General features: G+C 47.2%; 1 protein-coding gene across 7 annotated transcripts in view; it reads right to left on the reverse strand.

Annotated features, from left to right (window-relative positions):
- Window positions 1-14,924, reverse strand: part of PRR5L (proline rich 5 like) — a 73,894-nt gene extending 58,970 nt beyond the window's left edge. For 3 of the 7 annotated variants that reach the window (XM_019470126.2, XM_053899829.1, XM_053899828.1), the window contains exon 1: window positions 14,696-14,918. The gene's annotated coding sequence lies outside the window, so the exon portion shown is untranslated. Of the gene's footprint in view, window positions 1-13,642; window positions 14,532-14,617 lie in introns of those variants that run through there. The other 4 variants (XM_019470132.2, XM_019470129.2, XM_053899830.1 and 1 more) reach the window with 4 other exon arrangements.
- Window positions 14,925-23,817: the final 8,893 nt, after the last annotated feature.

A 23,817-nucleotide genomic window follows, 5' to 3' on the forward strand; every position in this document is an offset into this window, starting at 1 on the left:
CTGTGAGAGGCAGAAACACTGGTGTCCCAAAGGTATACTCACTTCCTAGTCCCCAGAACCTGTAGATATTATGTTAGGTGGCAAATGACATAATTAAGTGAAAGATCTTGAGATATGGAGCTCATCCTGGATTATCCAGGGGGGCCATAAATATAATCACATGTCTCCTTATAAGATGGATGCAGAAGGAGACTGGGGACAGAAGAGGAGACACAGATCCACAGGAGGAGGTGATGTGAAGACAGAGGCAGAGCCTGGAGGGATGCTGTTGCAAGCCAAGGAATGCCAGCAGCCACGAGAAGCAGCTAGAAGAAAGAAGCAGATTCTCCCATCGTGCCTCTGGAGGCAGTATGGCCCCGTGACACCTTGATTCTGGCCTTCTGACATCCAAAATTACAACAGAATAAATTTTTGTTGTTTTAAGCCACCAAGGTTGTGGTCATGTCTTATTGCAGCCACAAGAAATAAATACACTCACTGTGTGGCCCTGGGCCACTCTGAACTGCAGTCTCTACATCGGAAAAAAGGGGAACAGGAAGTGTGACCTTGGAGCGTTGCGGTGTTGAGAAAGATGATTTAGGAAGTGCCTGGCAGGGATCCGGGAACTACTGGGCACGACACAGGTACAGTGGAGGTTCTGAGCACAGCTGCCAGAGCCGGGCTGAGTGCCACCACTTATGGTGTGACCTGGGCAGGTGACTTAGGCTTGGTCTGAGGGTTGAATGAGATGACTCAAGCAAGGCTTAAAATGGTCCCGGTATACAGTAAGTGCTGGATAAATACTACCTGTTGTTTATTCCTATCACCACCACCACCACCACTGTATCAGTCTGCTCAGGCCACTGTAACCAAAGACCACAGACCGCATGCTGTTAACACCAGAAATGGATTTTGTCACAGTTCCAGAAGCGAGAAGCTCAAGATCAAGATGTCAGCAGGTTTGGTTTCTCCTGAGGCCTCTACTTGACTTGCAGGTGGCCACTTTCTCGCTGTGTCCTCACATGGCCTTTCTTCTGTGGACACGCATCTCTTGCTGTGTGTCCATGCATCCTTTTACAAGGACACCAGTCAGACTGGATTAGGGCCCACCTGACAGGCTCACTTTAACTTCATCACCTCTTTGAAGGCCCCATCTCCAAATACAGTCACATTCTAAGGTACTGGGAGGAACATGACTCAGCCACCACCATCATCATCACAAAAAGTTCTTGGCCTAATGTCTCTGAGTTAAAGAAACCGGTGTTTTGGTGGATATTCTCCTGTGAAGGGCCAATGCAGTTAACATGTAGAGAAATGTGCATCTAAAATGATTTAAATGGTGCAGCTTTGGGTGCTTACATTCAGCGATCTGGAAAGCCGGGGTCCTGGACATAGGAAAGCCGGGGTCCTGGACATGTGGTGGTTACAGGGTTATTGGGTGTTATCACTGGCCTTACTCTCCCAGGCTCACCGCACAGGGATTTCTTTGAAAACTGCCACACATTGGGGCGCCTGGGTGGCGCAGTCGGTTAAGCGTCCGACTTCAGCCAGGTCACGATCTCGCGGTCCGTGAGTTCGAGCCCCGCGTCAGGCTCTGGGCTGATGGCTCGGAGCCTGGAGCCTGTTTCCGATTCTGTGTCTCCCTCTCTCTCTGCCCCTCCCCCGTTCATGCTCTGTCTCTCTCTGTCCCAAAAATAAATAAAAAATGTTGAAAAAAAAAAAATTTAAAAAAAAAAAAGAAAACTGCCACACACAGGATCCAGAATATGTTTCTTGGAGAGAAAAAAAAAAAAAAAATGTGCCTCTCTTTCTTCTCCCAGCGGCCAGGGCACGGGGAGTGGGGCACAGCCCCGCAAACCAGCCCCGCGGGCAGAAGAAGGCAGTACACTTGGTGGAAAATGCAAATAAATTCCACTCAGGCTCCAACCCTTAACTCTGAAAAGGGAAGGAGAACCATGGCACAACTTAAAATAAAGAAGTGAGTGGCTTATAATGACTCTGAGGCTTCCAGGAAAAAGCCATTCTGAGTGTAAATAACAAAGAAGTCAAAGAAAACGGAGTCGGATGTGACCGCCCAGAAAACAAGGAGAAGCTAGTTCCCAGGGAAACTGTACAGATGGTACAATTTCCACGTTCCCCTCAGCAGTTCCTGCAGCCAGGAGGCCCTGGGTGCGACTCCTTTCCCTGTGACCTGAACACAGAGATGAAGAGCCAATGTCCTTCAGCATCAGTCAGGATTTGGATACTGTCCCTTAACGTGACCGATGTGTTCTCTAACCGCAACCAGCATCATGATGAGTGATGAGTGAGAGCACAGTTTACTGAGTGCCAGCTGTGAAGCATGCACTTGACATATATTATCTCAGTGTTTCTAAAAGGATTGTAGGGGTCTTAGCCAAAACCTTTAACAGACTAGGATAGAAAATATCAGCGTGCCTCACATTTTGGGGACACGTGTATATGACACACATGCCCATGTGTACAGAGTCTAAGTGAATTGCACATTTCATATGTATGAATGTAACACTCAAAATGTTTGAAAACCCCTGTGTGCTGTGACCATCCTCACCTTACAGAGAAGAAAATGGATGTGCCCAATGTTGACCTTGTCTAAGGTCATACTGTCCATGACAAGAACCCCACAGCCCAAGGCCCTTGGTGCTCATGTTACTTCAATGCCTTCAAAGGCTCCCCACAGCTCTTAGAATAAATCCCCATACCCCATCCTCCTACCTTCACCAACCACCTGCTACTCTGCATGCCAGCTCACTGATCTTCCTTCATTTCCTCCAACACCACCAGTTCTTCCCTGCCCCAGGACCTTTGCACATACCATGCCCTCTGTGTGAAATACTTTCCATCCACTTCTCCAGGCTCAAACCCACAGACCCTTTATCACTTATCTTGATAAGCACTTGCTCACAGAGCTCTCTTTCCCCTGATTTTTTCTCCTGATTAGGAGACCCCAGTGAACACCCTCCTCACCTCCTTTGTTGTCTTGTCATCCTATAAATGACTACAGAATTATTTCTTATTTTTGTGAGGTCCATAAAGGCAGGGACTATGTCTATCTTGTTCTCGGGTGCTTATTACAGTGCAGGAATGCTTCAGACACTTGATGAATGAGCAAATGAACCAGCCACATGAGAGGTACTACCGGGAGACACAGGAACTTCATGCATGTGTCAGCTGAAAATTCCAGCACCTAAAATTACATAAAGCTTTCCCATATGAAAATATCCTGGTACTGAAATCTGACAAGCCTGGCCTGGAATCCAGCATCTACAGTTTATTAGCTGGGTGACCCGAGTAAAGGACCCTCAAGTTGCCTTATCTTCAAATGAGTGGGGTATGCATCTCCACGAGGTAATCTAGAGCATAGCTGGGCCCGTGAAGGGGCCCTCCAAATTATAGCTAGTGTCAATATTTTTGTAACACTCTGTTCTTCACAAAACGCTCGCCGTTTTGAAGAGGTGACAGAGGACTAGGGTGTTGGGCGACAGGCACTCTCACACATTACTGGAAGCAGAGCAGTTTGGGGCAGCTGCTGTGGATGGAAATGTGACAAGATCTGCCACAGTGACAAAGGCTGTGCCCTCTGACCTCCAGCGACTTACATAAGCAGGGTTTTTACTACGGCCTCCTTTACAAGAGCAACAGGTTGCAAATAACCGAAATGCCCAGCCACAGAGGACCGACTAGGTGAACTTGAGTATCTCACACTCTGAAAGCCCGTGCAGCTCTAGGAAAGAAGGGGAGGGCTCTGTGTACTGACTGGCGTGCTCTCCAATCCGAAGGAAAGTGTGCTAAACATAGAACTGCACGTGCAGTATGCTACGATCTAGGTAAAACAGACAAAAAAGAGCATTTACAAATCTCATTGCACGGCATAAAGAATCTCTGGAAGGGGCAAACCAGAAACTGAGAACACCTGTTTCCCCCAAGGAGAAGAGCTGGGTGACAGGGACACAGTAGGGAGATTTTTCTCCATAAACCTGTTTGTGCCTTTGAATTTTGAAACGTGAACACGTACGACTTATTCAAAGAAATAACTAAAAACAACAGTGATGCCTTCCCCCAGCTCCTCAAAAGGAAGGCAAAAAACGGTTATTGATTTGTTCAAAGTCCCTCAGCTGCTCAGAAGAAGTGAGGATTTGAACTTGGCTCTGATCCCAAATGCGATGCTCTATCAATTATAGTTCATTCGTTCATTCATTCATTCGACATAAATTTATTTCTTTTTTTAAAATTTACCATCATAACCATTCTTTAATGTTTATTTATTCTTGAGAGAGACAGAGGGAGAGAGAGCACGCGTGTGCAAGCAGGGGAGAGACAGAGAGAGAGGGAGACAGAAGATCTGAAGGATGAGTAACCGACTGAGCCACCCAGGCACCCCCACAAATTTATTTCTTTAGCACTTATTCTACAACAGGAGTTTCCTTGTATATATACAGGGACACATGGGCCAGAAAAACAAACCCTGGGGAAAAAAGCAAACAAAAGGAAGACTGATTTCTTTCCTTTCTGCATGATATGCCACATACTTGCCATACTTTGTGGAACATCACAGAGAGTGGGCAGGATCCAGGCTAAAGGAGGCAGTCACTACTCAATCCAATCTGGTTTTTGCCACCTCGGCGCACAAGTTCAGTTTTGCCAGATCTGAATTTTCCCAGAGATGCCAAAAACCCAGATTTTTTAAAATGCTAAACCATGTGATTTATAAGTGTTAGCAACGAACTCACCAAGCCCACTAGCACTTTAGGGGCCTAACATATAGGTTTGGGACCTTTATTTTCTCCCTCACAACTATGACCACCAGCCTTCTCACACCCCTTCCCCAGGGCCTAAGTCAGGTGTAACATAAGCCCTCACAAACCAGTCACTATGGGCTTGGGCACACAAGTGGTCTTCCTGAGGTCTGCTGGCTTATCAGTTGATTAAGAGTCTGGCCTGGGGCACCTGGGTGGCTCAGTTGGTTGAGCATCGGACTTCAGCTCGGGTCATGATCTCACCGTTCGTGAGTTTGAGCTCCACGTCAGGCTCTCTGATGTCAGCCTGTCAGCACAGAGCCCGCTTCAGATCCTCTGTCCCTCTCTCTCTCTGCCCCTCCTCTGCTTATGCTCGCTCTCTCAAAAAATAAACATTAAAGAAAAATAAAGAGTCTGGCTTAGCTAGTGGCCATGATTACCTCAGCATCGCCAGCTCTATGTTCAGTCCCTCCCCTCATTGCCCTACAGAACTGAGAGCCTCTGAGAGACGTGGCAGCAGATGACCCCCTGATACAGCACAAACCCAGAACTGGACTCCTCTGGTGTTTCAGCTCCCACCTACCACGTCATCTAGTTGACCAGCCTCTTACCTCATCAACTGTCTTCTCTCAGTCCTACCCCATCACTGATTCTGTTCTGGAACCACAAGCACTCCTGTAGTATAGACATATCCATATGCACTCTTCAAACAGGGCAAGCCAACAGCTCGCTGGCTTGGGATATTTCTAGAAGAAACACACAGCAAACAGAAGCCCCCAAGCCAGCCCAGGAAACTAGATCTGAACCCCACACACCCCACCCCAGCTCACCAGATGGAAACTGAGTCAGAAGTAGGTATTCAAGAATACTGAGACCATTTTGCAAATCGCCTACCGTGACTATTTTGTTAAAATTTTCCTGAAAAGCATATACTCCTGGGGAGCCCAGATGGCTCAGTTGGTTGAGCGTCCCAACTCTTGATTTCGGCTCACGTCACGATCTCACGGTTTGTGGGTTCAAGCCCCGCATTGGGCTCTGTGTCGAAAAGTGTGGAGTCTGCTTGGGATTCTCTCTCCCTCTCTCTCTGCCCCTCCTCTGCTCGTGCACTCTCTCTCTCTCTTTCTTCCTTTCTCTCTCAAAATAAATAAATAAAATTAAAAAAAAAAAAAAAGGAATACACTACTTTTCATCATGGCCAGGATGACCGGGATGGTATCAACCCCCTATCTGCATCTAGCATCTCGGTTCATCTCCACTTGAAAGTAACAAGGTAGGTTTAATTCATCCCATTTCGCAGATGAAGAAACTGAAGCACAGGGGTTAACTTGTCCAAATTCAGAAGAGGAGGAAGAGGGACCAAGAGTCAGATCCTACCTGATTCCAGGGCCTGACCTCCTACACCGCCTGTTTTAAGCAACACTCACGTCTGCCACACGCAGAGGTAAGAGGTGACCGTCACCCACGGCTTCCCTTCATCACCAGCTTCTTGCCGGGCCCGGGCATGAGGAACACTCAGTCTCTCACAGGATGAGGCTTTTGTTTCTCAGGCCCTTACCAGCTTGTGAGGTCATCGTGTTTGTTTACTTGTTCACTGACTAGCCCCGATGGCGTGTAAGTTCCTCAAAGCCCAAGACCTGCCTCTCTTCCTCCCTGCTGTATCCCACTGCAAGCACAGTGCCGGGCACATACAAGGTAAACATCTCCAGGGCCCCTGGGGGGCTCGGTCAGGTGAGCCTCCAACTCTGGATTTCGGCTCAGGTCATAGTCTCACAGTTCGTGGGATCAAGCCCCACATTGGGCTCTTTGCTCACTGCTCGGAGCCTGCCTGGGATTCTCTCTCTCCAAATAAATAAATTAAAACAACAACCACAACCACATCTCTGAATGATGGAGTGACATGTGGCTTCTAGGCCACCGGGCAGAACAGGCTTCCTATTTTTCAGAAACCAGGAAAATTCCCTTCCCAGATGACTGAACTGGAGTCCACCTAAGTATTACTGTCCACAGGAATGTGGAGCTCAGCCGCGTGGGCCAGGAATCCTGGGTCTGTGTGCCGGTCAGTGGAGCCTACAGACATGGCAGGGGACAGGTGTCTGCTGCATAGCACAGAGCGTTTGTTTTAAGGACCAAACTTCACAACGCTTAGGAGACAAAAGCCAGCTGAGGGACAGACACTCCCACAAGCAAGAAGATGTCAAGGGTCAAGTGTGGACTATGCAAAAGGCTCCACAGGAAGAATGAGACCACTTTCTCAGTGCTCACACTGGACACCAATGCAGACACAGAGTCTTGAGAATCTGAACTTAGGCAACAGTAAATATTAGCGCAAACAGGATGCAAGCTCAAGCCCTTATCTTTGCTTAGCAAAGTTTTCTTAGTGCCCACACGACTCAAAGCACTGACGATTCAGATGCAGCTAGCAGTAATTATTCATCAGATCATCACCATCAGCCTGGCCTGCAAACCACTATGTAATCACCAGAAAAATCCCCTCCTCTGGTACAACTCAAGCAAAACTGTGGGGAAGAGCAACACATCTCAGTTACTCATCTCTAAGCCCCACTTTAAGCATTAAGTTTCTTGGAGTGCAAATTGTTAGGGTGTGGCCCATAAATGCCATCCAGAACGATTCCACAGGGCCTACCAGATGATAAACTGAAAAGTCTAGACACAAGCAGTGGCTGAGACTGACCATTACGTGAGCAATCGCATTTCTGACACGTACCCTCTAAAACCCCGGTGGGGGACACAGCGGACAAAAGCTACTGCCCGGCAGACAAGAGCTCTCCGTGTGGGGAAGCGTGCTCCAGATTAACTTGTGCTGTTTGTTCAAAAGGAGCTTCACCCTCCCATGGATGAAATGCTTTTTCATAAGAAAATGGGATCAAGGGAAAGGAAATTTCTCTTCATGACACGTAGCCAGGTGTAAAGAGCACTGCACAGAGACTCAGAAAACCGAAGAGGCTCTCGGGATCTGATCACTTCACGGAGCTCATGAGGTCAACTCCATTTCATTCAACAACCAAACATTAGGAGGTCTGGGTGTGTGCCAGGATCTGAGAAGAGGAAGCATAGAGGGTAAAGAAGAATAAAATACGTGCTTCTGTGGGGCTCAGGGGCTCATTGTAAACACTCAGAAGTTAACATTATACATGCAAGCTGACGACTATGAGGGAAGAACGGCAGTTGAGACAAGATTGAGGCGGAAAGGTTAGCTTGCCTTTTCCAGTTTACAAGGCAAGGCTAATATGCGGTCAACTGAAAAATAAGGCTCTCCATTTTCTTCCTCTAAAGAACATGGACACTGGAGCCTAGAAAGGAAATCTGGGGAAGGAAACACAAGCTTTCATAGGTAAGCACTTCCCAAGCTTGAGTATCCTTTTTCATTTGTGACAGACAAGGACAGGAATGAAAAAAACCCACACATTTCAACAAATATTTCATGAGCACCTACTATCCCGAACACAAAGACAAGCCAGATATAGTCTTACCAATAATAAAGAAACAAGAAGAGAGAGAATAATAAGTTGGTCACGATTAAAGACAAAGACAGGAAGGCCTGAAGCCAGCACAGTAAACTCGATTCTCAGTGGGACCAAGGCAGGGAACGCCACCGCGTTAGAGAATCCAGTCCCCCCACCCCCCGCTTTTTTTTTTTTAAAGCTGGAAACCTGAGTTTAGATGTCAAGTCTCCCAATTTTTAAATTTTAACAGACCAGCAGTAGGCCAATCCCATTATTTTGTAGCTAGGAAAACTGACACCCAGAGCAATCGAGCAACTCGTACAGCTTGCCCCTGGCAGAATGGAGATCAGGATTCAGATCTCAGTTCCTTGACCTGCGTTGTCTCCAAGATGCCAGCTAGCCCCAATGCGGGGACTCTTTCACCAGCTCCCCGCTCTTCAAAGTTGACACCGACACCTTTCGAGGTATCTTGAAAGGAATCAATTGTTCCGCTGGCAAGAATTTTCTTTTTTTTCATTTTCTCAGAACGCCACAAGGGATCACCTTGCTCACCCACTAATTTTGCCTCCAGATACTTTACAGCGAAAGGGGCCATACACCCCCACAGTGGTGGACTCCAGCAGCTGGCACACTGGGCAGAATTCCCCAAAATGATGGCACGGTTGACGTGATCTCCCCCAAAGACGTCTGGGGGATTAAGGTAAACCACTTCCAAAGGAGTATTTGGAATTAAACAGCAAGCGTGAATGGGTTTCCAGGGAGGATTTACGCGGCTGAGGTCACGAGCAGGTTGTGACAGGGTCTGAGGCAGCTTAGTTCAGAACAACATACACACACATCCCAGCGCTTGCTGGACTCTGGCCCCCAGTCCCTGGGAAGAAGACAAAAACAAATGCTTCCTTCAGGTGCCCTCCCAGGCTCAGCTCAAGCTGACATATATATACTCTAGTTCCTGAACGAGGGAGCCCAAAGCGGTTCCTTCATCCTAGCGTTTACTAAAAACGTAACCGTAGTCACAGACGCCTTCAACAAGACACTGAACTCAGCGTGCATCAAAAGGAACGAGCCAAGCTGGACAAAGTTCTGTAACAGGTAAAGAGAAGCGGGAAACTGGAGATGTTGCTGCCATTTGGCAACGAGCTAAAGCGAAACCAGAACACTGATGAATGCATTCGAAAAATCATCTATTTGTACCCCAAAATTGAGGAGAGGAAACAAGAATGAAAGCCTAGAGAGGTAAATCCATGCTTTTAGGTAATGTACAATTATACACAAAATCAATCGTACAAATACTTACGATAGGTTGTTTAGGGGTTGACCCTATCTTCCCATAGGCCATGGTCAAAAGAAGGAGAGATCTTTTGGTGAATTCTACCACTCACTGAAACCCTCTGGGTGCAGTTCATCATAAGCACACCAGGGCCCACGAGAGGAGGAGGCAAGTAAGGCCCTGTCTCTCGGGGTCATGCCCTTCAAGGTTGCAGCCTTGATGCCTACCTAGTCTCAGCCCCAGAGCATACCCACCACCCACTCCGACAAAGAATAACTCATATTTTCTATTCAAAGCTCAAGCAGAGTAAAGGTGGCTGATTTGCATCATAGGCCTATTCTTTCACTACAGAGATAAAGGAGGAAGCCATACCCCATCCTTCACATAGGTGTCCCTAAATTTATTTTTTTTTATTTTAAAAGAAACTTCTTATGTTTTATTTTTTATATTTGAGGGGGACGGTGCGGAGAGATTGAGACAGAATCTGAAGCAGGCTCCAGGCTCCAAGCTGTCAGCAGAGAGCCTGATGTGCGCCTCGAACTCACGAACCGTGAGATCATGACCTGAGCCGAAGTCGAACCTGAGCCACCCAGGCGCTCCTAAATTTCTGACAAAGAATTCATCCCACTGGCTTGCTTTCCAGAGTCTGACAAAGCTGGATGAACCTGGCTGTGAGTGTGCTTCTCAATGAAGCAGGTATATAATAACATCATTCATTATCCTGCTACAGAAATGTAATATTTTCAAAAGGTGGGGAACAAGAGAACGCCCTCTCCACACTTAAAGAATATAAAAAAAAGCTTCCAAAATCCCGGAATATGTTAGAACTAGAACTATCCTGGATTAAAAAAAAAAAAAAGTCAGCTTAAATTTAATAGACCGTTTAAATTCCTAGTTGACGGTAATTAGAGAGCAAGCAGCATTTCTTTAAACGCTGCGAGACAGAACTTAATCCAATTTAGGTAATCACTAACCTTTGCTGGTTTTTTCCTCCCTCTCTCTCCTCTAAATGGAATCCAAGGATTGATCTACAAAGGCCATAAACTGGCAAAGCATAAAAAAAGAATATTTAAAGCCAGAGATTGGGTGACTATTACCACAAAGGGCCAAGTCCAATTAAAATGGAAACAGGTCTCACAAGCTCCCTAAATTATATTGCCTACGAACTGGGGCTCCTAACCAGGCATCATCACAACAGAAGGTATGCTGAGGGAGATGGGGGTCCCCCCTCTGGGTACGTCGTGCGGCATGCCAATTTCCAGGTCTTGTACAGTGTGACAGCCATCCCCTGCCAGACCAATGCTACCAATTCTCTATATTCAAAGTATCTGCAGGGCTTCTCTCCTTCTTCCATGGAATAACAACTGTCAGAATGATCCACACTGTCCCTTCAGTTCCTCCACTGTTCACCCACCTCCTAACCCCTCATTTTAGAGCTCCCACACTGCCCTTGCACCCACTTCTGATCCAGGAACTTCCATGTGAACCGCCAGGCCTTTCTTGAGTACTTGGCACCCTAGATTTTTCATGAAAGGCCTTCAAGGATAGATATCAAAATGTGCTGCAGAGGACAAGGGGCTTGAGTTAATGGCTGTGTTACATCAGGAAAGTAATTAACGTCTCTGAGCCTCCATTTTCCCATCTCAACATAGAGAAAAGAATATTCACCTGCTTGCGTTGCTGAGAGGCTCAAATAACATTACCATGATTGTACCTGGCTCATAATAGTTGCCCAATACATAAGTTGGCTTGTTTGTTTTAACTGAGTAAGTTTCAAAGTAAACCTTGGATCCCCAGTCCCTGACAAAAATGTTAATTAACTCAAGTTCACCTCTGTTGTCTCATCACTGCTTTGCATCATTTGCACTCCCAACCTCCTTTCTGGTTCCAAAGTGCAATCTTCCTTTGTAAAAACTTGCTTTCTGCTTATCAGGATATCACTCTCTCTGTTCCCAAATTCCTAACCCAGTATAAAATCCACAAAATATTGTGTTCTCAACCTTCCTTCAGCAATAGAGATATTCACACCGACTTGTTAACAGATGATACTTTTCAGCAAGCATTACTTTTAACATTTGCATATAGAGAGGCAGTTCTAGAGAACAAACTTTTTTTTTTAAATTTTTTTTAACGTTTTATTTATTTTTTGAGACAGAGAGAGACAGAGCATGAACGGGGGAGGGGCAGAGAGAGAGGGAGACACAGAATCGGAAGCAGGCTCCAGGCTCCGAGCCATCAGCCCAGAGCCCAGAGCCCGATGCGGGGCTCAAACTCACGGACCGAGAGATCGTGACCCGAGCTGAAGTCGGAGGCTTAACCGACTGAGCCACCCAGGTGCCCCTAGAGAACAAACTTTTAATGGCAAACATTAAACACAGTAGGGATCTTTGAGGGGCCCACACTCTATTTCTCAAATCAATTCTGTATTGGTCTAGCTCTGCAAAAACAATTAAAGGGAAAAAGTCAGTTCAATTCAATTCAATCTGAAATTCAAGAAAGATTTCAGTATAGGAAAAAGTCAGTTCAATTCAATTCAATCTGAAATTCAAGAAAGATTTCAGTATACTTGATCTTGTACAAGGGCACTACAAAAGGAATGACCACAGGAAGTAATTAGAAAAGAGAAATAATGAAGAAATCCATAAAGTCCTAACAATCCAATTTTCCACAGATAAATGGTTTAAATGTTGCACACACACTGTTAGTGAACACACTGAAGATTATGACATTGGGGTCTGGGCTCCCAGAATGAAATTGTCAATAGCAGTGGAACAGTTTTCTAAATGTAAGATTAGGATTTTTTTTTCTTCAACAATTGAGCCATTCTGTGATATTATGCGACACAGAGAAAAAGAAAGAAAAAGCCACCAAGTTATTCGACCATAAGATGATCTAATTAACAGCTGAGGAACTGGAGGGAAAGTCATCTCCAATACTGGCTGCCACTATAAGCCTGGAGTAGCAGACCCAGAACTCACCCTAAGCTCCACCCCTGCATGTGTGTGACTTTGAACAAACTACCCAAGTTCTCTAAGCCTCAGTGGGCTCATTGTTATAGTCATGGAGATGTAATAGCACCTATCTAAACATTGTTTTGGTGCAGATTATACAACATCGTCAATGTCTCTTAGGGCCAAGTTTAAGACATAATAAGAACTCAAGAGGTGTTTGTCCCCTTCCTCCTTTTTTAAATAAAGGGAACATCTGTATAATGTTCAAATAATAACCATTATTGAAATCTCACCCACTGAAATAAATACATATGCGTGAACTTCTGGTTGTGAACGAAATGAGGTCTTCTCCTTGAGAAACATGGTAGTCTCAACTAGGCTCTAGAGAAATAAACCAGTTAGACTAGCTCATTGCTAAGGCCTTTCTTTTTTACACTATTCGTGGTTCTGGATGTTAGAAGAAGCATTAATAAAATCCCAAAAGGACAATCAATGGTTGTGGTTGGAAACACTGAAGATGATTTTGTGGATTGATCAAGCACTGTTTCCTGTATCTGCTAGATTCCTGTAGAAAAAGCTCTCAACAGCACCCTTCGTGGCTTAGAAGGGCTCCACGCTGCCACCAGAGAAAACCTACCAGTCAGGTTCCACGGAGAGGAGGGTCCCACCACACCTTTCTCAGTCACCTTTCTCAGCGGTAGAGAACTCACCAGGGGCTAAATTTAATGTGTGGCTAAATTAGCTTCTGCAAGCTCCATTTCCCCTCCTGATCCACTTGCTGCTTTATGGTGTCAAGAGCAGCCTTTCCCCAGAGAGCAGCACTGGGACATTCTGCAGCGTGTAGGCCAACGAAATGTCATGACAGCAACCCACGGTGGTCAGGATTACCAAAGGGAGGTCGAAAAAGGCAGTGTTCGAGGCTTGATCCGCGAGCACCGTTTGAGGGGAAGCAGGGCAGACTATGGAGGCAGTGTGGACCATCGGCGTCCTTGACTGCTTTGGTCCTCCCCGTGGGCCATTTGAATTTGCACGCGGGCAACAGGTCCAGAACCCCGCCCCAGGAGGGATGCCCGGAGACTCCAGCACAGAGTTTTTTTCCATGCGGGTCTCCGTTGTAAACGTGCCTCTGAGCTGCCGCGCGTGAGCCTTCCGTCTTGTGGGGCGCATCGCAGTAATTGAAACCTTACATACCGCAGGACTGCAGCGGCGTCTATAAATACTCACCGCTTTACTGCTGACAAACAAAACGCGGGCTCCCGGCACCGCGGAGGAAGAGGCGGCGGCATGTGACCGAGGGCAGGGGCTGGCTACAACAGGGGAAAAACCCTGTTGCCAAACAGGGAGGTACCCCAGAACCGATTCCTGAAGCACAGTTTGCAAGCACACAGCCTGATCTGACCCGGGGCGCCCGCCCTCGGGAACAGGGGCAGAGGGCGGCGAGGGAGGGTCGCGGCCCCGGGAGCCGGGGCTGCAGAGCGCCCCCCAGCGCGCAGGGGGCAGCCCGCGTGCGCACAGTAGGCGCGCAGGAGAAAGCCTCGCCAAATGGAGGGCGGGCTGGAAAGCCGACGCGGAACCGGGGTGCGGCTGACGCCGACAGCCGCCCGCCCCAGCCGGGTGTCCCGCGGGCTGCGCCCCGGCCCGCCCCAGTCGGCGGAGCCCAGTGGCCCGCGGGACAAAACGGCTGTCCTCCCTCCCACGCCTGCTTCTGCAAAAGGGGGACCGCAGGAAAAGATGGGCTGTTCCTGGGCTCCCAATCGCCCGCGCCCCAGCCGGGGCAGCTCTTTAGATTTGCACCCTGGGGCCGAGGGACAACTAGAGAGGCAAGCAAGCAAACTTTCTTTTTCGATCTCCTGGCCCAGCCTGGGTCCCGCGGTCGGCGGCATCCCCTCGCCCCCAACCCGCGCTAAGCCGCAGACGCTGGGCACCGCTTCCCCCCGCCTCAACTCGGGGGTCGCCCGTTCGGTACTCTACGCCCGCCTGCTGCGTGGGATCCGAGGATCCTTAACCGCACGGGGGTCCCCATCCGGCTGCCCCCAAATGTGACGCTCTCCCCAAGCACCCCCTGCCCGCGCCCCGCAAGCCTGTGAGCGGAGTCCACGGCGATTTCGTTCTCAATCCAGAGCGGTTGCTGAGCCGACAACGCCAGCCCCTCCCGGGGACTTCCCCACTCCCCCCCTGGGGGTCCCGGGGCTGAGTCACCTCGAGTCGCACACACCCGCAGCTCCCCTCTGCGCGCCCAGGACAAAGTTTCCGGTGTTCCCGAGAAAGTTTTCTCACCAAAGAGCAACGAGGGACCTGGATGGCTCTCCCGCCGCGCTCTGCCCAGCTCTCCCTCCTCCCTCCCTGCGCGGCGCTGGCATCCGCGGGGTCCCGTCTGGCCTCGGGTCCCCCAGCGCGGGTCCACAAACGCCGCGGCCGCGGAGCTCCCCGAGCCGGGCTGGTGACACGTTTCCCTCCTCTCTCCTCTCAAGGCCGCCTCCTCCCCCTGCTTCGTCTTCTCCTCCTCCTCCTCCTCCTCCTCCTCCTCCTCCTCCTCCTCCCACTTTTCCTGTCCTGTGCTCATCGCTTTAGTTTTTCTCCTGCAGCCCCTACCCCACCTCACCCCACCTCAACCCCTCCCACTCCTCCTCCCCTGCAGCGACTCGCACTCTGCTGGGGAGGAGAGCAAGGGGGAGGGGGCGCCTGCACTTTCATCCAGATCAACAATTTCAGGAAATCCAACTCTTAACTTGAAAAGCGGGGGAGGATGCAACAGGTCAAGGGAGCTCCCACAAGACGACACACTCCCCACCACCCCCCCCCAAGAGATCCACCAAGGGATCTCCGCAGCGTCCCCCCACCCTGGGAAACTCTACCAAGAAGCCATGGGGTTGATTCTAAGGTTCACTAGAGTCCCAGAGATTAGGGACTTTTGTTGTTTCAAGGAACAGTCCCCAGGCCGATTCCAGGAACAGTTGTTTTAAGTGCATTAATGAAAATGTAATTCCGGTGAAGTCTCCCTTAGATTTGCAAAACCCTTTTAAAGCTCTCAAATTCTCTTTCCAGCTGAAGGTTTAGTGAGTTGGAGGGTCCCTCAGAGTTTGAAACAAGAGAAAGCCAACCAATCTCAAAATTAAAAACAATGTAAAATTATTTTCAATTTTTTTTTTTTTTTTTTTTTTTTTTTGCAGGTGGTAAGAATTTGAGGCAGCTGTTTTCAGGACTCACTGGCTTGTATAATTTCAGCCTATGGTTGAGCAGGAAATACTTTTAAAATGCTGCCCGCTCAAATATCACACTTAGGCTTTGAAACCACAGTGACATTTGCTGAAGAAAAGATGTATGTGTCTTTTTATGTCAAAACTGAGAGAAAAAAAAAATAAGTGTTTATTTTGATCACTGTGTCCTAAAAAAACTTACGTTTGAGGATGGGTTGCTGGCCAGGGTGTGCCCAAGGGAAGGGGTTTGGTGAAGCTCCCTGAGCCCCACTTGTCCAATGATATTAAAGTATTCTCAAACCCCAGGGTGATGAAATCTCATCCCAGAAAGCACACACAAGGAGAGGACCAGGCTCCAGCACGTGCCTCGGAAAGAAACGCTTGAGGGGCAGTGACTTGGGAGACATCTTCAAGGCAGCTGTGCTGAGGTCTTCAGAGCCCAAGCCTAGAGCCAGAAGGTCAAAGTTTGTATCCCACCTCCTCTTGTAACTAGCTGCAGGATATTAGCCAAGTTACCTAGCGGTGCTATGCCTCAGTTTACTCCTATGGAAATGAGGAGGAAAGTAGTGGTGATCACAGGGTTGTTATGAGAACGTAATGAATTCAGATGGAGGAAGAGCTTAGCATCTCTGCCTGGATTCAACAGAACTTAAGCCATTATTATTACTGTATTATCCTGCAGGTCAGGGAAGTGAAAAAGGAGCTATTTCTACAGGGCTACAGGAAGCCCTTCGCTGGGCTCATTCTACATTCGAACTCATTCTACACTCATTCTACATGGCTAACTCCCTTATCTCCTTCAAGTCTTTGTTCAGTGAGGCCCATCCTCTTCTGTCCGCGTGAAATTGTAACTCACTCAGCCCTCCCTCCCAAGCCCCCTCATTAGACTCTACTTTATCTTTTTTCCACTGCATCTATAACCTTGTAACATATTACAGATTTTACTTTTTTAAGAAAATTTATCTCTCTCCCACCGCCTCCTACTTCTTGGCCATACCATCAGCTCTCCAAGAACATGGAATTATTCCATTCACTGATATTGCTCAAGATCCTAGAACAGTGCCTGGCACACAGTGTGCACCCAGTAAATATCAGATGAGTGAATCCGTGAATGGATTGGGCACTGTGCAATAAGAAAAAAAATGTAATCACTAGGCCTATCCAGGGATAGGGATAAAAGAGGCTCCCTCTGGAAGAAGTATACTCCCTAGTAAAGAGAAGTACCCACAAGGTAGGCAACACCAGCTTGGTGGGGATGCCATAAAAGCGTATTCAAGGACTGGAACGGAGGTTTAAAGAGGTTACAGTCTCTTCTAAACCTAAGAGTTGCTAATTTTGTAATCTGAATTTTCTCAAAGTGAGAAGTAGCCGACACTGGTGTAAATCAGTCAGAGCTTCTCCCTAATAACGCTTCCTACCACCAATATCTCACACTTGTTACCACCCACATTTTTACCAAAACTTCAACTAAACGCCAATGGAACATTGCCTTTTCTTTCAAAAAAAAATTTTTTTTTTAAGTTTATTTATCTATTTTGAGAGCGAGAGCAAGAGCTAGAGAATCCCATGTGTCAGAATCCGCACTGACAGTGTGGAGCCCGAGGTGGTGCTTGAACTCATGAACTGGGAAACATGACCTGAGTTGAAATCAAGAGTCAGATGCTCAACGGACTGAGCCACCCAGATGCTCCTGCAACATTGCCTTTTCTTAAGAAACAGGATTTTGTTAGGAGAAACCAACACAGAGATCATTCTATGTAAACATTCATTCATGGAGGTGAAAAGTCTAGGTCTTTATAAGACATATCAGGTACACAGCTTGCCATGGCCACAGCCCCTAGAATGGAAGTTGGCCCAATCAAGGTCCCTCCCGAAAAGGCAGGCCTTAGACAACGCCTTTAAGATCAAGGGCAGGTGCCTAACCCAAATGCAGCCAAACTCTGTGACAAACCTCTGTGACAAACTCTGGCCCTGCAATGGTATACTGGACCAATCAGATTCCATTTCAGGAATGAGAACACACACACACACACACACACACACACACACACACACACACACACACACAGCTAGTATCCAGAACAGAAGCTGAGAGGTCATGACTTTATCTAAACTCTGGATTCTGGAAGCTGCAGATTGGCCACCTGTAGACCAGCTAGATATATATTAGATGTAGCATATTTTTTGAACCCAGTAGCGTCAACGTTTTTTAAATTACTTGCCGATATGTAAAAATCAGAACACCTCGTGCAAAAATATGGATTTTCAGCTTGCCTTGGAAAATCAGAAATATGTGGCACTGTTTGTGCCGTAGGCTGGTACAGCCACAACGGGCTACTGCTATAATGCTTCTCCCTGTAGACGGGATATGGGGTGTTCAGTTTGCCACAGTCCCAACCACTCATACTCCCTATTTCTCCTGACCCCAGCCTGCTTCACCCACTTCCCGGCCACCCGTGGCGGCGCAGTGAGGGAAGGGATGCTGGCACCTAGGAGGCGCCAGAGCTGGGGATAAGCAGACACGATGCAATAGTACAGCATAGGTTCAAATCATTTTTCTCCCTAGCAAGAGAACCTTTTCTTTAAAACCTTGCTTGACATTGCATAGCTTGAACACTACTGAGGTGAAGGAAGCTATGGGATAAATACGGAGGCAAGTGGGCATCAAGCCAGCGAGAAGCAGAGGCCTCCTTGGGCTGCCTTGGGATCAAAACCACCCTCCGGTTCCCACTCTTCCAGAGATGCGTCGTTCTCCTTTTTCTTTGTTTCCGCAACAATGCCTGCTCAACCCATCTTCATAACTCATTTCTACCCCCAGAAGTCTAATCGGGCCAAGTTCAGAAAGGGCAAGGTGACCTGTCTGAAGTTATACACAAGGTAAAGATAGGCTAGGGCAGGGATTCCCTGACTCCACTATACTCCCTCTCGGTGAGGGTAACGGCGTCTGTCTCTGAATAATAATTAAAGTCACTTCAGTTTACAAAATCAGAGTATTTAATGCCTTGAGGATCTATAGTATACAGTGGGTGTAAAATACGTATCTGCCAACTTCAGGCGTTCAAGGTTAGACCTCCTTCCATACTGCTTCAATGTCTCACACAATGTCTTAAAGGCATTCCAATGAAGAAAAACATCATACCTTTTCATACGTTTTCTCCTCTTCATAGGTGGAAAAACAGAGGCCCCGAAAATCCAAGATCCTTTGCTAATGCCTGGCCACAGAGTTTGTGAGAAGCACAGGTAGGTCCCCCAGGTACGTGCAGTGTTAGAACACACAGGTTTTCAGGTTCTCAGAGCTCCGGTCATGAAATAAGTTAATGTCGTTACTCAGGATACATACCAATCTAGACATAGAACTTGCGTAAGCACGCAGTATACATCCACAGCACTGCACCATCCATGAAGGCAGAGCCATTGAGGGATAAGCTCAGCATCTGATCCAACATCAGGATGTAAAATCAGTGACTTTGGTACAGCAGGAAGACTTAACACACAGATGAAAAAAAGCTTGGCTTCCTTCTGTCTTCTTCTTTTTTTTAATGTTTATTTTTGAGAGAGAGGGAGAGAGCACGAGCAGGGGAGGGGCAGAGAGAGGGACACAGAGGATGGAAAGTGGGCTCTGCGCTGACAGCAGAGAGCCCGACGTGGGGCTCGAACTCACAAACCATGAGATCGTGCCCTGAGCCAAAATCAAGAGTTGGATGCTTAACCACCTGAGCCACTGAGGCGCCCCTGTCCTCTTTTTAACTTCTACAGCACAAACATGGAAGAAACCGAAGTTTGTTTTTTGAAGAACATCGGATGATACAAACAAAAAATTGTTTTTGTCTGCCTCATCCTTTCCTTGGCAAACATGGGGTGTTTCTGGAATGTTGGTTTTGGTCTCTTTTTTGTCTTTTGGTGTGGGGAAGTATCTGGCCTCCACTAAAGGGGCTGGTATTTATTTTGAGACTGTGTTTTAAGAATGACTTAAATGAGCAAATCTTAAAAGTGAAAAGAGCTTAGCAACCCTACATGAATTCTCCCTGGATAATCTGGATTTCAGTGATTCCTTCTCACAGTTCCAAGTCAGTCAGTTAGTTGACAAATACTAAGGGTCATTTACTGGTATCAAGTCCTGGGGATGTCACAGTGAGCAGGACAAAGGCTCTACCATCAAGGGGCAGAAAACAAACAGTCAACATGCAAATGAACACCTAAGGGAGATTATTTCAAGTACTGGTCTGTGCACGAGGAGAATAGGCTATGGGGCACGGGCGTGACTGTGGGGAAGAGAACTGCTTCATCCGGGGTTGGCAGGGATGGCCTTTCAGCCCAGAGCTCCGACACTGAGACTTAAATGATGAAAAGAAGAATCCATAGGAACGAAGAGATGGTCCAAACAGAAGACGTGGCCAATACGGAGACCTTGAGTCAAGAAGAGGCTTGACAAGTAAGAAGGATGAAAAGAAAACCATTGTGGTTAAAGCTTGGCAACAAGGTGGAGAGGGGAACAAAATAAGGTCCAAGAAACAGCTCCGGGTCAGATCGTAAAGGACCTGGTAAGTCAGGGTAAGAGCTTGGCCACAGTTGGAAGTCATCAGAGGGTTTTAGGAATGAAGTAACATGATCCGATTTCTGCTTTAGAAAGATCCCTCTGGCTAACAGGTTGCAGATGAACTAGAAAAAGAGCAAAAGTGAGGGTTGGCAGTCACTTTGAGGAGGTGGCCTCAGTAGACCAAAGAAGAGATGATGATGCTTGGATTCGGTCTGGAACAATTCTATTTGTAAAACATGGAATCGGAGATGATGGAACTTTCTGATGGATTTGCCACATGAGGAAAGCTACATGTCACAGGTGAGGCTTTGACTTTTTTGTTTGAGCAGTGGGATGGACAGCGGTGTCACTACTGAGATGGGAAAGACAGAATGGAGAGTGCATTTAGAAGGAGAATCCCTAGTTCTGTGGCAGCTCTGTTATGTTTGAAATGCCTGAGGGAGAGCCAGGTGGAGATGTCAAATAGACATTTGAATATATGAGATGGCATTGAGGGATGGGTAAATTTGAGACCCATCAGTGTATATAAACAGCATTGAAAACCAAGGGACTATGTGCAATGCCTTGGGGAGTGAGTGTGGACGGAAAGCAGAAGCCAGAAATTATAGAGAGGTCTTATAGAAGAAGAGCAACCAGCAGAGGAAAAAAAAAAAGAAATGAGTTGTTAATGAGATGGGAAAGTCCAAGGGAGTCTGAGACAGAGTCCTAGAGAAGAAAGTGTTCTGGAAGGAAGGCTTGGTCAAGTATGTCCAATGCTGTCAAAAGGTGAAATGAGAACAGAGAATTAACTTTTCTTTGACAAAGACACATTGGTGATCTTGATAAGGGTCCTTTTGAGTGGAGTGGTGTGGGAAGAAATCCCATCAGAGTGGGCTGAAAGGAGATAGAGTTGAAGAGAAGGAGACAGGGAACACTAACAACTCCTTTGAAGAGTTCTGCCATGAAGGGAAGCAGAGAAGTGGGGCTGAACCTGGACAGGATGCAGGGTCAAGAGAAACTCTGTTGACTTGATGGTCTGATTACTTTAAAATGGGTGATCCCTGGGGCGCCTGGGTGGCTCAGTCGGTTCAGCATTTGGCTCTTGGTTTTGGCTCAGGTCATGATCTCACAATTGTGAGATTGAGCCCCACGTGGTCATGGTTGGGCCTTGTGTCGCCCCCACCCCCACCTCCACCCTGGGCATGGCGTCTGCTTGAGATTCCCTCTCTCCCTCTTCCTCTGCCCCTCTTTCCCACTCGGCTCTCTCTCTCCCTCAAAATACATAAATAAACTAAAAAAATATATAAATGGGTGATAACTAGTAACCTTACTATATTTTGAAGGCTGATTGGAATTATCCAGTGGAGAGGGAAATTGATTTATGTTCCTACTCACAGCTTGTTGGGACAGGGTAGGAGACATAAATGCTCTTTTGAGCACATTCTCCAAATATGGCACATTTAAACACGTTATTTAAAATCTTGTTTTTTCTTCACTGAATGTTCATGTTTGCAAACTGTTTTATGTTTCCTGTGACTATGATGTTGTGCTGATCTGCTTGAAAGGTTTAAACATTGTTAAATGCAATACATTCATGTGTTGAGACTATAATGAAAAGGTGTCTGGGTGAACGCTGTCAAAGTCAGATTTTGACACGCACAGGGAGGGTTCCCATGTCAGGGTTGGTGCATTACACAACTATAGGGGACATCCGTCGCTTGAATTACAGTGTGAATAGTGTCTTCTGAAGTTGTGCAAAATGGCAGACTGGACCTAAAGATTCTTTGGGCCAGCCCCTCCACCAGCCAACTACTGGTGCAAATCTGTCTATCTCCACTGCTGCAGGAATCTGGCTGTGTACATCAACCCACTCACCACTGCCACATCCAAAGATGCTGACATTGTATTGCCCGATTCCCCTCTCAGAAGGCCTTTTGCATCCAGAGGCAACGGAAGAAGTTCGTAGCGGACCGCGTACCCCAATTTTTTTGTGTCACAGTGTAAGATCAGCACATGCTCAATCCACCTCTGCACCTTCAGGCCAGACTAAATGGGAAACATTCCAAATAAATACTCAGAGTTGCTCCAAAAAAAGTTTTTGTTTTTTTCATTTCCCTTAGTCATTGTAATAGGCATTTGGGAATGCCTGCCCAGACCATACCCTCCTTTCTAGGAACCATTGCACACCTCAGATTTTGCAGGATGGGCTAGTGGATCATCCTACAACTTGTGACAGGTGACCGGTCTTGGGAGAGGGCACCTGACCCAAGGGCAGGTGAGGAGCACCAGCCAGATTCTCTTCAAGAATTCAAAGACTAGGGGCGCCTGGGTGGCTCAGTTGGTTGAGCATCCAACTTCGGCTCAGGTCATGATCTCACAGTTCGTGGGTTCGAGCCCTGCATCGGGCTCTGTGCTGACTGCTTGCTCAGAGCCTGGAGCCTGCTTCAGATTCTGTGTCTCCTTCTCTCTCTGCCCCTCCCCTGCTCATGCTTTGCCTCACTCTGTTTCTCAAAAATAAACAAACGAAATGTCAATGCCCCCCCTACCCCCATTAAAAAAAAAATTCAAAGACTATGTAAGATGGCTGGTCTCCTGGAGCCACGTCTCTCCCAGCATGAGCTGGCTCGGTGTGCTCCTGGCTTCCTGGCGGCACCCACAAAATCATCACTACCCTCTGCCTGTAGGTACTCAGGACTGGCCTCCCTATGGCCTTCACACCCGGTCTCTGTCCATCAACACGAGAAGCCAGGGCTCAAGGTTGCCCTTAATTCTCCAGACTGTCATCACCACATGACTGTTTCCATCCTGACCTGTTTCCCAGCCCTTCCCCACTCCTTAGAACCTTCTGTTGTGTGCTCTGGAGCCCACGGCCCATCATCAGAAAAATCTCCCATAGGGTCTTCAGCTTCTTTTCTGAACATTCCGTTAGCCTTTACGCCCTCGCTTGGTGGTTCTTGAACATTTTGGTCTCAGGAGGCTCTTAGAAATCACTGAGGACCCAAAGAACTTTTGTTTGTGCAGGTTATATCTATCAGTGCATACTGGATTCGAAACTAAACGTTCACATTAACTTAATGATTTTAAAATAACTAATAAAACCATCAAATATTCTATGAAAAATAACTATTTTTTAAGTCATGGGAAGAATGTCGTTGTTTTACATGTCTGCAAATCTCTTTAACTTCTGGCTTAATAGAAGACAGCTGGACTCTCCTATCCACTTCTGCATTCAATCTGTGGTGTTATCACACATCATGTAGCCTCTGGAAAATTCCATTGTGCACTTGTGAGAGAATGAGAGTGAAAAGGCAAATAATATTGTAGTCTTACTATGAAAATAGTTTTTGACTTGTGGATCCCTGACAGGGCCTCAGAGACTCCCTAGAGTTCCTGAACTTTCCTAAACTACACTTTGAGAATCACTGTTCTTTTTTTTTTTTTTTTTAATATTTATTTATTTTTAAGAGAGGGGGCGAGGGGGAGCGGCAGAGAGAGAAGGGAGAGAGGGAAACTGAGGATATGAAGCAGGCTCCAGCTGACAGCTGAAAGCCCTACATAGGCCTTGAACTCACGAACCATGAGATCACGACTTCCACCAACGTTGGACACTTAACCGACTAAACTACCCAGATGCCCTGAGAATCACTGTTCTAATTGAACCCTCTGAGGACCTTCCCTCCCCCGAA

This window comes from Panthera pardus, unplaced genomic scaffold, assembly GCF_024362965.1.
Source record: "Panthera pardus isolate Hobbes unplaced genomic scaffold, ASM2436296v1 HiC_scaffold_12, whole genome shotgun sequence".
In the NCBI taxonomy this organism is placed as follows: domain Eukaryota; kingdom Metazoa; phylum Chordata; class Mammalia; order Carnivora; family Felidae; genus Panthera; species Panthera pardus.